Source organism: Petaurus breviceps, unplaced genomic scaffold, assembly GCF_028583685.1.
Source record: "Petaurus breviceps papuanus isolate PSGF00001 unplaced genomic scaffold, PetGlider_PUasm1.0 175, whole genome shotgun sequence".
NCBI classification, from domain to species: Eukaryota; Metazoa; Chordata; class Mammalia; order Diprotodontia; family Petauridae; genus Petaurus; species Petaurus breviceps.
Genome location: NW_027185764.1, coordinates 55588442 through 55600535, shown reverse-complemented (window position 1 = coordinate 55600535; position 12094 = coordinate 55588442). Strand labels below are relative to the sequence as shown.

General features: G+C 35.6%; 1 pseudogene; it reads right to left on the bottom strand.

The window, feature by feature from the left end:
* Window positions 1–6131: 6131 nt before the first annotated feature.
* LOC138159138 (ubiquitin-ribosomal protein eL40 fusion protein-like) lies at window positions 6132–6661 on the bottom strand (annotated as a pseudogene).
* Window positions 6662–12094: the final 5433 nt, after the last annotated feature.

Genomic DNA, 12094 nt, shown 5'->3' with positions numbered 1-12094 from the left:
ATGCCACCCTTTAGCCTTCCCACAAACCAATACAAGATCAATATTTATTCACAAAACTCCCTATTTCTTTGCCTGAGCTCCACTGTCCCCCACTATCTGACTAGCTCTGAACCAGCTTCCTGTGGGATCTTCTTCCCTTCAGCAAAACTCCTCCCACCACGGGCTCCATGTGACTACATTCAGCCTATTAGGGGAAAGAGTTTACTTTCAAAGCAGGGGAGATCTTCAAACTACCCCCTAGATTATTAAGGGGCAGAGAAGATGTTCAAATTCCCCTTCCTTTTACATTTACTACTGTAAAATCTTCAGAATCATAGAAAAAACATTTGTGGCAAATAAAATGTCTTCTCCAAAGTACTAACAGTAACATTGTTTATGCCAAGGGTAATCATGTTAGAATATGTAGGATAAAAGGGAAATCTGGATAAGAGATATGAACAGACTTTTATAGGTGAGATGAAAATGGGATACCATTTTGTTATGGTTGTTGTTACCAAGGATTCCTTAAAAGGTAATTCTCATCAAGTGTACACATCCCACTGACATAAAAAGTGTGTTTGGCTTATTTTATATTTGTGCAGATATGATACAGTATGAGATGATCTGGAATTAATATGTTCCTTTATTGAGTTGAATAAATGTTTGAGTATGAACTCTGTCCAATGCATTCTGACTCAAGCTACTTTAAGTTGTCCAACCTTTTAGCTTTTTCTTGTGTCAAAGTGGGTGAGGAAGGAGGGGAGGAGCAGTTATAGACATGCCAAGTTCTTGGTTACTTCCAATATCAAGTGGGTTATTGATTTCTCAGTCAGTATAATCATCTATAATCTCTCTCTCTCTCTCTCTCTCTCTCTCTCTCTCTCTCTCTCTCTCATAATCACACTTCTAGTGAAGGTCCTTTTCTTTTCTTTTTCTTTTTCATTAGAATGGTTTGAATGATATCAGGTCATCAAGAATTAGAACTTAAAGCATGTTTAGAGGTCACTGAGTCCAAATACTTCATTTTACATGTAGCTCTTTTGGCACTGGGTTGACTACCCCGAGCCTTACCCCTCACTTGCAGATTCAAGGAGTACCTCATTCTCTGAGAGGCAAGGGTTATTTTTCTCTGGTGATCAGCCCAAGTTTCCATCTGGTATGATTCCTCTCCTATCAATTGCCAGTCATTACTATTCCATTAACATTTGGTTGTGCCAGTTATTAATCTTCATTATAAATTATTCCGATTGTATCTCTTTAAATCATCAAAAAGCAAATGACATAAATTAGATTTGTAAAAGCATTATTTACTAAGAAGATATAATATGAACAAAATTACAAACTAGGGCAGATGCTCCCCTCTACCACCTTGGTCCTCAGAGAGACTGGGGTCAAATTTACAGTGATGACTACAGAAATAACCACCATTAAGTTCACCTCCAGATAAGTTATAACTGTTTCCTGAGTTGCTCCCTTGCCTGTAGGAAACTGCCTCACTGCTTCTGGATAGATTTACTGCTAAACTGGGTCAGACAGCTCAGTAATCAGGGCTATGCTGGCTCCTCACCTAATGTTATTATGGTAGTTGTAGCAGTCTGACATGGACTCTTGTCATTGGAATTCTCTTGGCTACTCCAACCTGCTCAATTACAATTCAATATCCATTTACTTAAGAGCAGGAAAGAACAAATAGAAAAAAGCAAAGAAAAAGAGAGTCATGTATTCACAGCCATAGATTTGCCCAAATGGAGAGATTAGGCAGATTATTCCTATGTCTCTCCACACTAGGAAACTCAAAACTGTTCTTATTTTGTGCACCATCAGGTAAGAGAGATTAAATTCTTCTACCGGAGCCTTTTGTAGATAGGCTACAGTCTGAGCCCTTTGTTCATGCTCTAAGTAATGCATCCCTGTTATCCATTCCCTCTTTTCATAAAGAAGAAGGAGCTGAAGTTCAGATTGTTGAAGTCTCTTGCCTATAGTCATACAACTTGTAAGTGTCTGAAGTGGGATTTAGTTTCACGTCTTTCTGATGACAAACCCAGCACCGTATATATGATTGCAGTAGTTATTAAACGTTTTAGTCTCAGGACTGGTCTATGCTCTTAAAAAATACTGAGAATCTCAAAAAGCTTAGGTTCATGTGAGTGATAATCTACATTAATTATGTTACAAATGAAAATCTTTATATTGTTATAAAAATAGTTTTGTTCTTGTGGACCCTCTAAAAGGGTCCCAGAGATATGCAGGGCTTCCCTGTACTATATTATACTGTCTCATATCAAGGATACTGAGATTCTCTTGTTAGGTATACTTTGGGAAAACTATTTTTTCTAATTTTTGCATCTAGATATAGATAGTAAATGACTCATGATCGTTAAATGTGGCAAGAAAATATTTGTGCATAAAACATATTGTATTATAACAACCTTGCTCCTTGAACAGTAGTTCCCAAACACAATAATATCAAACAGCACTTTCTATCATTGTTATTATTTTAAAAATTTATTTATTTTCAGTTTTCAACATTCACTTCCATAAGCTTTTGAGTTTTAAATTTTCTCCCCCTCCCTTATCTTCCCCCTCCCCAAGATGGCATGCAGTCTAACATAAGCTTTAGATATACATTACTATTAAAATTTGATGCTACTTTTGTTATTGTTGTTTTTTGTTGTTGCTTTATTTATTTATTTATTTTTAGTTTTCAACATCCCCTTTCATAACATTTTGAGTTCCAAATTTTCTCCCCTCCCCCATCCCAATATGGCATGTAATTTGATACATACTCTATATATACATTCATATTGAACCTATTTTCACATTAGTCATGTTGTAAAGAATTAAAACCAATGGGAGAAGCCACAGGAAAGAAGAAACAAACAAAAAATGAAAGGGAGAAAGAGAGAGCAAATAATATTCTTCAATATGCATTCAGACGCCAGTTTTTTTTCTGGATGTGGACAACTTTTCCATCAGTAATCTTTTGGAATTGTCTTGGATCTGTGTATTATCTAAGAACAAATATCTAGGGGAAGCTAGGTGGTGCAGTGAATAGAGCACCGATCCTGGATTCAGGACGACCTGAGTTCCAATCCGACCTCAGACACTTAACACTTACTAGGCATGTGACCTTGGGCTTAACCCCAGTTGACACTTAACCTCAATTGCCTTGCCTCCCCCCTCTAAAAAAAAAGAAGAAGAAGAAATTTTATCAATACTAGTCCTCACATATTGTGGCTGTGACTGTTTATAATAATATTTTCCTGGATCTTCTCACTTCACTCAGCATGAATTTATTTATCTTTCCATATTTTTCTGAAGTTGATCTTGCTCATCATTTCTTACAGCACAATAGTATTCCATTGCATACATATACCACAGATTTTTTAACCATTCCCCAACTAATAAGCATCCCCTCAATTTCTAATTTTTTTTGCCAGAACAAAAAGCATTGCTATAAATATTTTAGCATTTTTCCTTTTTTTTTTTATAATCTCTTTGGGATATTTAGAAGTGACATTGCTAGGTCAAAGGCTATGCACAGTTTTTTTTTTAAGCAATTGGGGTTAAGTAACTTGCTCAAGTTGTTTCTGGGTGTGGTGCTAAGTATCTGAGCCCAGATTCGCTCCCCCAGTCATCATGACACTGGGGCCGGTGCTCTTACTCACTGTGCTACCTGACCGGCCCTATGCACAGTTTTATAGCCCTTTGGGCATAGTTTCAAATTGCTCTCCAGACTAGTTGGATGACTTTACAACTCCACCAACAATGCATTCATTGAATGTTTATAGAACCAACCTGCGTCAAATGGTATAAGTAATTTCATAACTCTTTCAGCTTAATTCCAGATTGTTCTCCAAAACGATTGTATCCTTTCACAATTCCACTAATAATGAATCAGTGCCCCAATTTTTCCACATTCCTGCCAACATTTTCCACTTTCTCCTTCAATCATTTTAGCCATTCCAACAGGTTAAACTATTTCAAAGTTGTTTTAATTTTTATTTCTCTAATTAATAATGATTTAGAGCATTTTTTCAAATGAATATAAATTTTAGGGATTTCTGCACTGGAAAACTGTCTCTTCATATTCTCTGACCATTTATCAATTGATGAATACTCTATTAGCTCCTATTTATCTCATCAATGTCCTTCCTCTAGAAGACTATTAGCAGAAGCTCACCCTTTTTGTCCCTAAACTATTCAAAGAAGTCCCTCGAACTGTCAAAATTAACCTTTATACCATTGCCAAAACTTAAAGCAATCACTTTGACCTTGAAGACAGTCACTTAAAATTTTATACCTGTATAATTTTGGGCCCACAATATGAATTTTGTGATGGTATTAATATCTACCAACTTTTCTCTTCAACATGAATTAGGCTTATGTTTCCCCTAGTCCCCTACAACCTGTTTAGGTACATATCTCTTCATCTTTCTTTCTATAGGGAATATTTTTTCCTAATAGACAACAAAGCAGATTTGATTTACTTCTACTCCCTGGACACAGTTGACCTAAGAGAATTAAAAAGTTCCATGAAAGTTTAGTCAGAGCTTATCAAACTTAATGTGTACCCGAGTCTCCTAGATTGACCATACCTCATCCTAATGACCTGTTGATCAGAAATTTTCCCATAATCAAGAAAGGGAGATTTAGTATGCAAAAGCTAAAGAAAAGGAATAATGTATGTTTGTTTCATATCTTGCTATGCTAGGGAAAAGCAAACCTCTTTTTTGTTACCTATTTAGTGAGTTTTAAGTGCTTTGTTTGATGTAAAATTGAACTTGAACTAAGAGCATGCCTATGTAGTCCTGCTTCTAACACATGTGTTCCCTTTGTATGTATTCATTTGTCAATTCAACATGTGAAATTCTCCCTAGTAGAGCATGCTTTCACCCACCTTAACCCCCAGCCTCTACCCTATTTTGCTGATAAAATTCAGAGCTGGCACCATAAAAAAAAAAAAAAAAGATTTCCTACAAATGGTTGAGCAGCTTGTAAAGTTCTTAAAGGATGTGTAGTAGCAAACTCTTTAGGAAAACATAAGTTTACCTCTGTGATAGATTTTGCTTTGCTTTTTTGTTTTTATTTTATGCTTACATAAGGAAATCCTATATTCACTAAAACTTAAAGTATTTTGTAAAGTTGCTTCAGAGATGCCTTATCTGTGTCTACAATATCTTTAGAATATTTCCAGTAGCTCATTTCCACGTACACACAAATACATTCAGCCACATATATACATATGTGTGTATTTACATACATATATATATACATACATACCTATATATATATTTTACAAGGGAATGAAGGTAATTCCTCTCTGAATGAACCTGGTGACAGCTGCCAAAAACTGGCTGAAGAGTGATAAGCTGTTCAGGTTGAGAAACCTAAATTCATCATGGTGCTGAATGACCTTTAGTACCTAAAGGACTTTTCCCATTTCTGCACTATTTCAACCAAGACTTCAGGGTCAGGTTCAGAGGTCTGCTGGAGCCAACTCTTACACTGAACAAATAATTAGAGGTTAGAATTGAGGCCAGTGGCCTTTCTAGTACACTTAAATTTACTATGATCCTCACCAGTTCTGATGACCAACCTTTGGCTTATTAGATGCCCAAGCTTAAAAATGAAATAGAATGATCTCACTGGTTTTAAGACTCCTCATTTTTTCTACAAGCCTATTCCCATTCAGATCTGACCTCTACCTCTCAGTCCCACTTTGGCTTCAAGCTCCTCCCACCATCTCTTTCACATTTTCATTAGCCTACCTCCCTATACCACTCCACCCCAATTATGTATAGCAACCTTCCCTGTCACCTATTAATACCCTGTATTTAATTCCACTGTCAATCAATTTGCTTGTTTTTTTTCCTCTCCTTTTTGATATACATTTTAAAATTTTGTTTTCCTTTTCCCCAAGTATATCCCCCTAATTAAATAATTTAATTACCTCTCAAAAAGACATGGTTTTTCAACTGATAAAGTTTCACTATTTAGTTGTCAAGGTATATTTTCAGTTGACATCAAGAATCATTTTTTTTTGCAGCCATTTATATAATTAGGGCAAATTTTTGTGATTTATCAAGCTCCTGTAAGTTAATCAGAATGGACATTCAGTGGGACTTTTTTCTTATTTATTTTGAACTTCATTTTTTTCTGCTTCTCAACTAAAAGGGGATTTTATTGATATCACAGTCCCATTAAACCCAGGAACAAGGCCTTGTTACAACAGACTACTCAAGAGAACATCAGTCAAGGGAGCCAAACCAAAACTGGGTCCCAAGGCTGGTCTTTATTTGACCTTCTTCTTAGGACGCAGATTGTTGGTGTGGCCCTACGTCTTACAGCAGTTTACACAATGGCAGGGGTGCAGGTGAGCGTAACACTTGCGACAGATCATCTTGTCACAGTTGTACTTCTGGACCAGCTGGCTAAGGGAAGGCTTAGTGATGCTCCCTCGAAGATGCATCACCAAGTGTAGAGTGGACTCTTTCTGGATGTTGTAGTTTGAGAGAGTTCGTCCATCTTCTAGCTGTTTTCCAGCAAAAATCAGCCATTGTTGATCTGGTGGGATACCTTCCTTGTCTTGGATTTCGGCTTTGAAATTCTAGATAGTATCACTGGGTTCAACCTCAAGCTTGACGGTCTTATCCATCAGGGTCTTCACAAAGATCCTCATTTCTGCAACGTTGCCCGCACCACTGGGAAGTCGAGCTGAAGACTGGATTTTTTGTAATGTAATATTTCTCTTGGGGGCAGCTAGGTGGCGCAGTGAATAGAGCACCAGCCCTGTAGTCAGGACCTCAGCTCAAATTTGACCTCAGACACTTTACACTTACTTGCCGTGTGACTTTGGGCAAGTCTCTTAACCCCAATTGCCTTCCAAAAAGAAAAAAAAATTCTCTTACAAGATGAATTGTGAAAGCACTTGAACAAAAGCTTAAATTTCAGACTATCTAGGCTGATGAAGAAAATTAAATTAGTTTCATAATAAGAGTTGGTCTAGGAATTGTAATATATTTTCTTAGCAGCTCAGGCACCCTATCAAATGTTGCCATGGAAATATTAAATTCCTTAGATCTCCACCCTGATACCATAATTAGACTAAGCACGCTGATAAATTTTACACTCTTGGCAATGTTGTGAATAATAAATACATATTATGCAGCGGACCATATTTTAATGATACATTTTGTCTATTACTCTAAAACACTTGCCAAAGTAGTGTGATTCAAAGCACCCCAAAACAAAATTTAAAAAAATATTGTCAATTGCAACAAAATCTCTTCCAACAAATCCTAAGCCTAAAATGAGAATTCATGTTCCAGGATTAACTACAGTAGTTTTTCTTTAGATAACTATCTTTGAAAAGAACTTGGGTGAGGGGATGCTATTAAAAAAGTTCTAGGGTGAAACAGCACAATTTGAGAAAAATCCCTAAAACCTGTGCAGATTTGGAATCAGACTTGCGCATGATGAATTTTCTTACAATTTTAATTTTCTCATCAAAGAGGTTGATGGTGGGCTTTTCAGCTGAGGACTTTATCACAAATGAAACAAATAGTTAATTATGAACGTTCTTCATTGCACAATAAAAAAAAAAATCAGACCTGAAAGAGGCTGCATAGATCAACTAGTCCAACATGCAAACCTTAATAGATTTCCTTGAACAACACAACCAACCAATAGCCATCCCAATGTTGCTTGACCCTCTCCAGTGAGATAGAACTTACCTCCTTCTGGGGCTACCTATTCCACTTTGGGATAGCTCTAATTTTTATAAAGGTTTATTATTTGTTTTGTTTTCTACTTATATTAAGCCAAAATGTGTCTCTTAGAATCTTCTACCCATTGTTACTTTTTCTGAATTCTGGGACCAAAGTGAAGAAGTTTAATATGTCTTCCACATAATGACGTTTTATTTATACCACTTACATTGAGTTAGAAAACAATAGAGAAACTTAATTCTGATCAATTTATAAGACAGGTGGTTAGAAGAAAAAAAGAAACCTTAAAAGTGTGTGTGTGTGTGTGTGTATGTGTGTGTGTACACATACAGTAAGGGCTGCAATATTGACAATAAAATTACACTTGCATATGAAGTCACCAGAAACATGATGGATTTCTTACTTCATCTAAACCACTCTAATAATCTATTCCTCCAATAAAAATGATTTATGCATCAGACACTGAATAAATGCACCTAAATCTTCAGGAGAAAGAAGACAAAAATCACAGAAGGCAAAATGCTTATTTACAAAAATCAGAGGACTCTAATCCTTACTGTGATCACTCAATAACCCTCCCCCACTAGTCTCTGTACACCTAGGGCAGCTAAGTTTGTGCAATGTACCATCCTGTTATTCCTCTTACTACTGCAGAGATTAAGCACAGAACCTACTTTCTGTCCTTCCCTCATCCTGCAAAAATCAATAGACAATGACTAAACCCAGGCACAAGAAAAAAGAATGAGAAACAAAGGAGGAATAAAATGACTGGATGCCAGGGTGGGTGTCTGTATGGATCTGATGGATATTATAATAGGGTAGGGCTATCTATGTGTCTTGAAAAGATAAAGTATACCCAGACCAGTCAACCTTATCAACAATACAATGAGGCTGGGGTACGTTTGCAACCTAGTCTCCAGGGAGCACCTAGCAAGAAATTGAGAAGAACTAGAAATTGAGTCCCAGGAAAATATAAACACAGATAGCAACTGAAACACCAAAATTTCAAGAGTAAAGAACCTCAATAAAAGCCTAGGATACAAGCAGACAAATGAACAGATAGAATCCCAAAACCAAAAATAAGGATAAATAGTAAATTATTAAAGAATTTTAAAAAATTCTTTAAAAACATATGACAAATAAAGGTGAATCAATACCCCCAAAACAAGAAAAAGACTTTAGACACCTAGAAACTCCAGAGTTACTTTAACAGATAAATGGAATATATAGAAGAAATAAAAAATGAATATGGGTAAAAACTCAATTAGATCAGGAAAATGTCAAATCAACAAGAGAAAGCCTCTTGAAAAGGATTAAAGAAACTAAAATTTTTGGAAGAAGAAAGGACTGAAGGGGATGTAAATTTGCCATTCGACAGGTAAATAGCAACAATCTCAAAAGTACCCATGAATTTTATACCAGACCAAGGAAATGATCTCAATGAAACAATGCAAAGTGATAGCTCAGGCACCGTAGGTGTCTGAAAAGCATGTGAACTCACCCCCCCCCCATAAAAAAGGAAAGCTGTGCCATTGTAAATAATAAAAAAGTCCAGATTTTCTGAATTAAGAAAAGTATCACTTGACAATGATAAGTAGCCACAGATAAGTAAAAAAGAAAAAGGCAGTAGGCGAGTGGAGAAGAGAGAAGGTGAAAGGGTAGGAGGGGAGAAGGGAGAAATGATAAAGAATCTAATGTAGGAAGATGCATTCTTAACACTGATCATTTTAAATTTTATTCAACTAAAATAATCCAATATAATGAAATTGATGAACAGATATGTAAGATTGCTTAGAGTCAAGTTTTCCCTTGTGTGGAAATAATCTTATCTTCCTTAATGATAATTTCTATTTCTAATAGTCTTGCCTTCTATTGGTGTAGGGGAGGGAGAAGGGTATATTACATATAAAAATATACACAGAAAATATATGCAAGATAATATAAAGAGGGTGATAGGAGATGGCACACACACATATACCTATACATATATTTTATAAATTATAAAGAAGAAGAGAAATGTGTCTTTCAGTAGGGGAAAAAGAGCAAATCACTGTAAAAATTGAAGAAATTATTAAAAGAAATCATCTGCAAACTCTTCATCCTTGTGAAATTATTACCTTTACAATACAGGAGCAGCTGGAAAGTGGGTAGCAGGCCCCCATGGGTCATAGTCCAATAAGTTAAATTTATCCCAGGAGTTAGCTTTGTGCTTCAATTTTAGCACAGAGCCAACTCAAAAAGCTTCTAATTTCACAGTTTTGAATTGACCTGAAATATTTTATTTCTTAGAACTAGATTTGTACTCTCCTCTACCTTCTTTCATTCTTACACCTCTCACATCAGATGAAGATCTCAGTAGAAAGAAAAAAAATCATCTGTGTACAGGATGGATTATAATATGCTGTGTAATTTATATGAAAATCAGCCTTAGGTAAGGATGAGGGAACAATGGAGTCGTTTTAGGCCTGAGTCCTATGAAAGTCAAACATGAAAAAATCAAAAATAAATCTTTTCTTGAGTAATGTTATGTTCTTGAATTTAACCAGAAGATTGATGGAAGCTAGGAAAATAGAATGATGTTTGAAAATTCATGAGCTCTGCTTGAATTGCTTCTGCAGGAACTGTAGTTAACATGGAAAGAGTGAATGTTTTGAGGGATAAAATGCATTCAGCAAATGTCCTTTGTGTATTTGAGATTCACTATTTTAGAAATCAAGGAACTCTGAAAGAATGATTAACATATGTATTTTATTGTGCAGATTTCTTTAATTTTGGTACTATAGCTTGATTTATCAAACCACTGGCCTGAAGAATTATTTTTCCCTCAAATAAACAAATATTTCAATATAATCTTGATATTGAAAGAAAGTCATGAAATAATTCTGCCAGTAGCCAGTGAATATAATAGAAGTAACTTCCACATTGGCTGCTTCCCTTTTGTAGCAAAAAAGTCACTAATTACACTCCCTCTTTGTTTAATGTTGGGGTAACTAAAGGAGAGAAAATATAAAGGCTTCCTTGAGGCATTCGCTATTAAGTTGTATCATTGGTACACCATGAGTTTTATATTATTTGAATGCAAAAATTGATTAAATTCCATTCTTAAAATTTTAAAAATATCTCCAGTAAACTGCAATAAATTTTACTTTTCCCTTCCAGTTTGGTTATGTTTATCAAAAATATTCCAAGCTTTGAAAATTTTGTTTTCTTCAAAATATATCAAAGAGATCAATTATAATAAAGATTATAATTTTGGAATTCTTGGATCATTTCATTGCTTTGCTAGATTCGACTGCTAAAATTGTTGCTTGCCCTATATGAAGTTTAGAAAGTCATGGCTTCAAATTTGAGATTCAAAAATTCTGGATGTGGTTGATATCCAAGTGTCCTTCCAGCTTTAATGTTCTAGGCATTCAATTACAGAAACATGGAATCACTGCTTCATCCAATTGAGGGTACTCTTTAGTAGCTTGCTCTCGTTCCAGGAAGAATTAGCTATCACCATTGCAAAGGAAATGACACTCTTCCCCAACTGCAATAACATCTCTTATAAAAGCCATAACTGTCTATTGAAAAACAAACTATATGATTTAAAGGCAGTGGCTAGGGACATTTTCTTTTTCTATTTGTGAAAGATTAAGGTTCTACCTTGCCTACAACAGTTTACAAATTGGTATGTTATGCTTGAAGTGTTCAATGTAAGTTTATCTACTTTCTTTTGTTAAACCACATACAGCCTCCAAAGTTAACATTGATTTGTTCAGAATAAATTCCCAAATGCGCAGCCAAGTGGCACCGTGGATAAAGTATAGGGTCTGAGGTCAAGAAGACCCATTTTCTTGAGTTCAAATCTGGCGTACGCCTACTAGTTGTGTGACTCTGGGCAAGTCACTTAATCCTGTTTCTCTCAGTTTTGTTATCAAACAACTCTAAAATCTTTGCCAAGAAAGGCCCAACTATGGTCATAAATAGTTGGACATAACTGAAAATGACTCAATAACAAACAACAAATTTAAAGAACAATCAGTATCTTCAGATAATCTCCAAAATTTGATAGAATGCTTTTTTAAGAAATAGTGATTTTTTTTAATGTAAAAAAGACAAACATTGAGGGGCAGCCAGGTAGCACAGCAAGTAAGAGCACCGGCTCCAGTGTTGAGAAGACCTGGAGATCAAATCCCGGGCTCAGATACTCAGCACCTCACCCAGAAATAACTGGCCGTGTAAACTTGAGCAAGTTACTTAACCCCGATTGCTTTAAAAAAAAAAAAGACAAACATTGGACAGAGGGCAATGATGAAGGATATTCTGTATAAGTTACCTTTGTAAATACCCCATTCAGTAATGGGGGAAAAGTGATATGAATAATAAGCCCCTTTAAACAA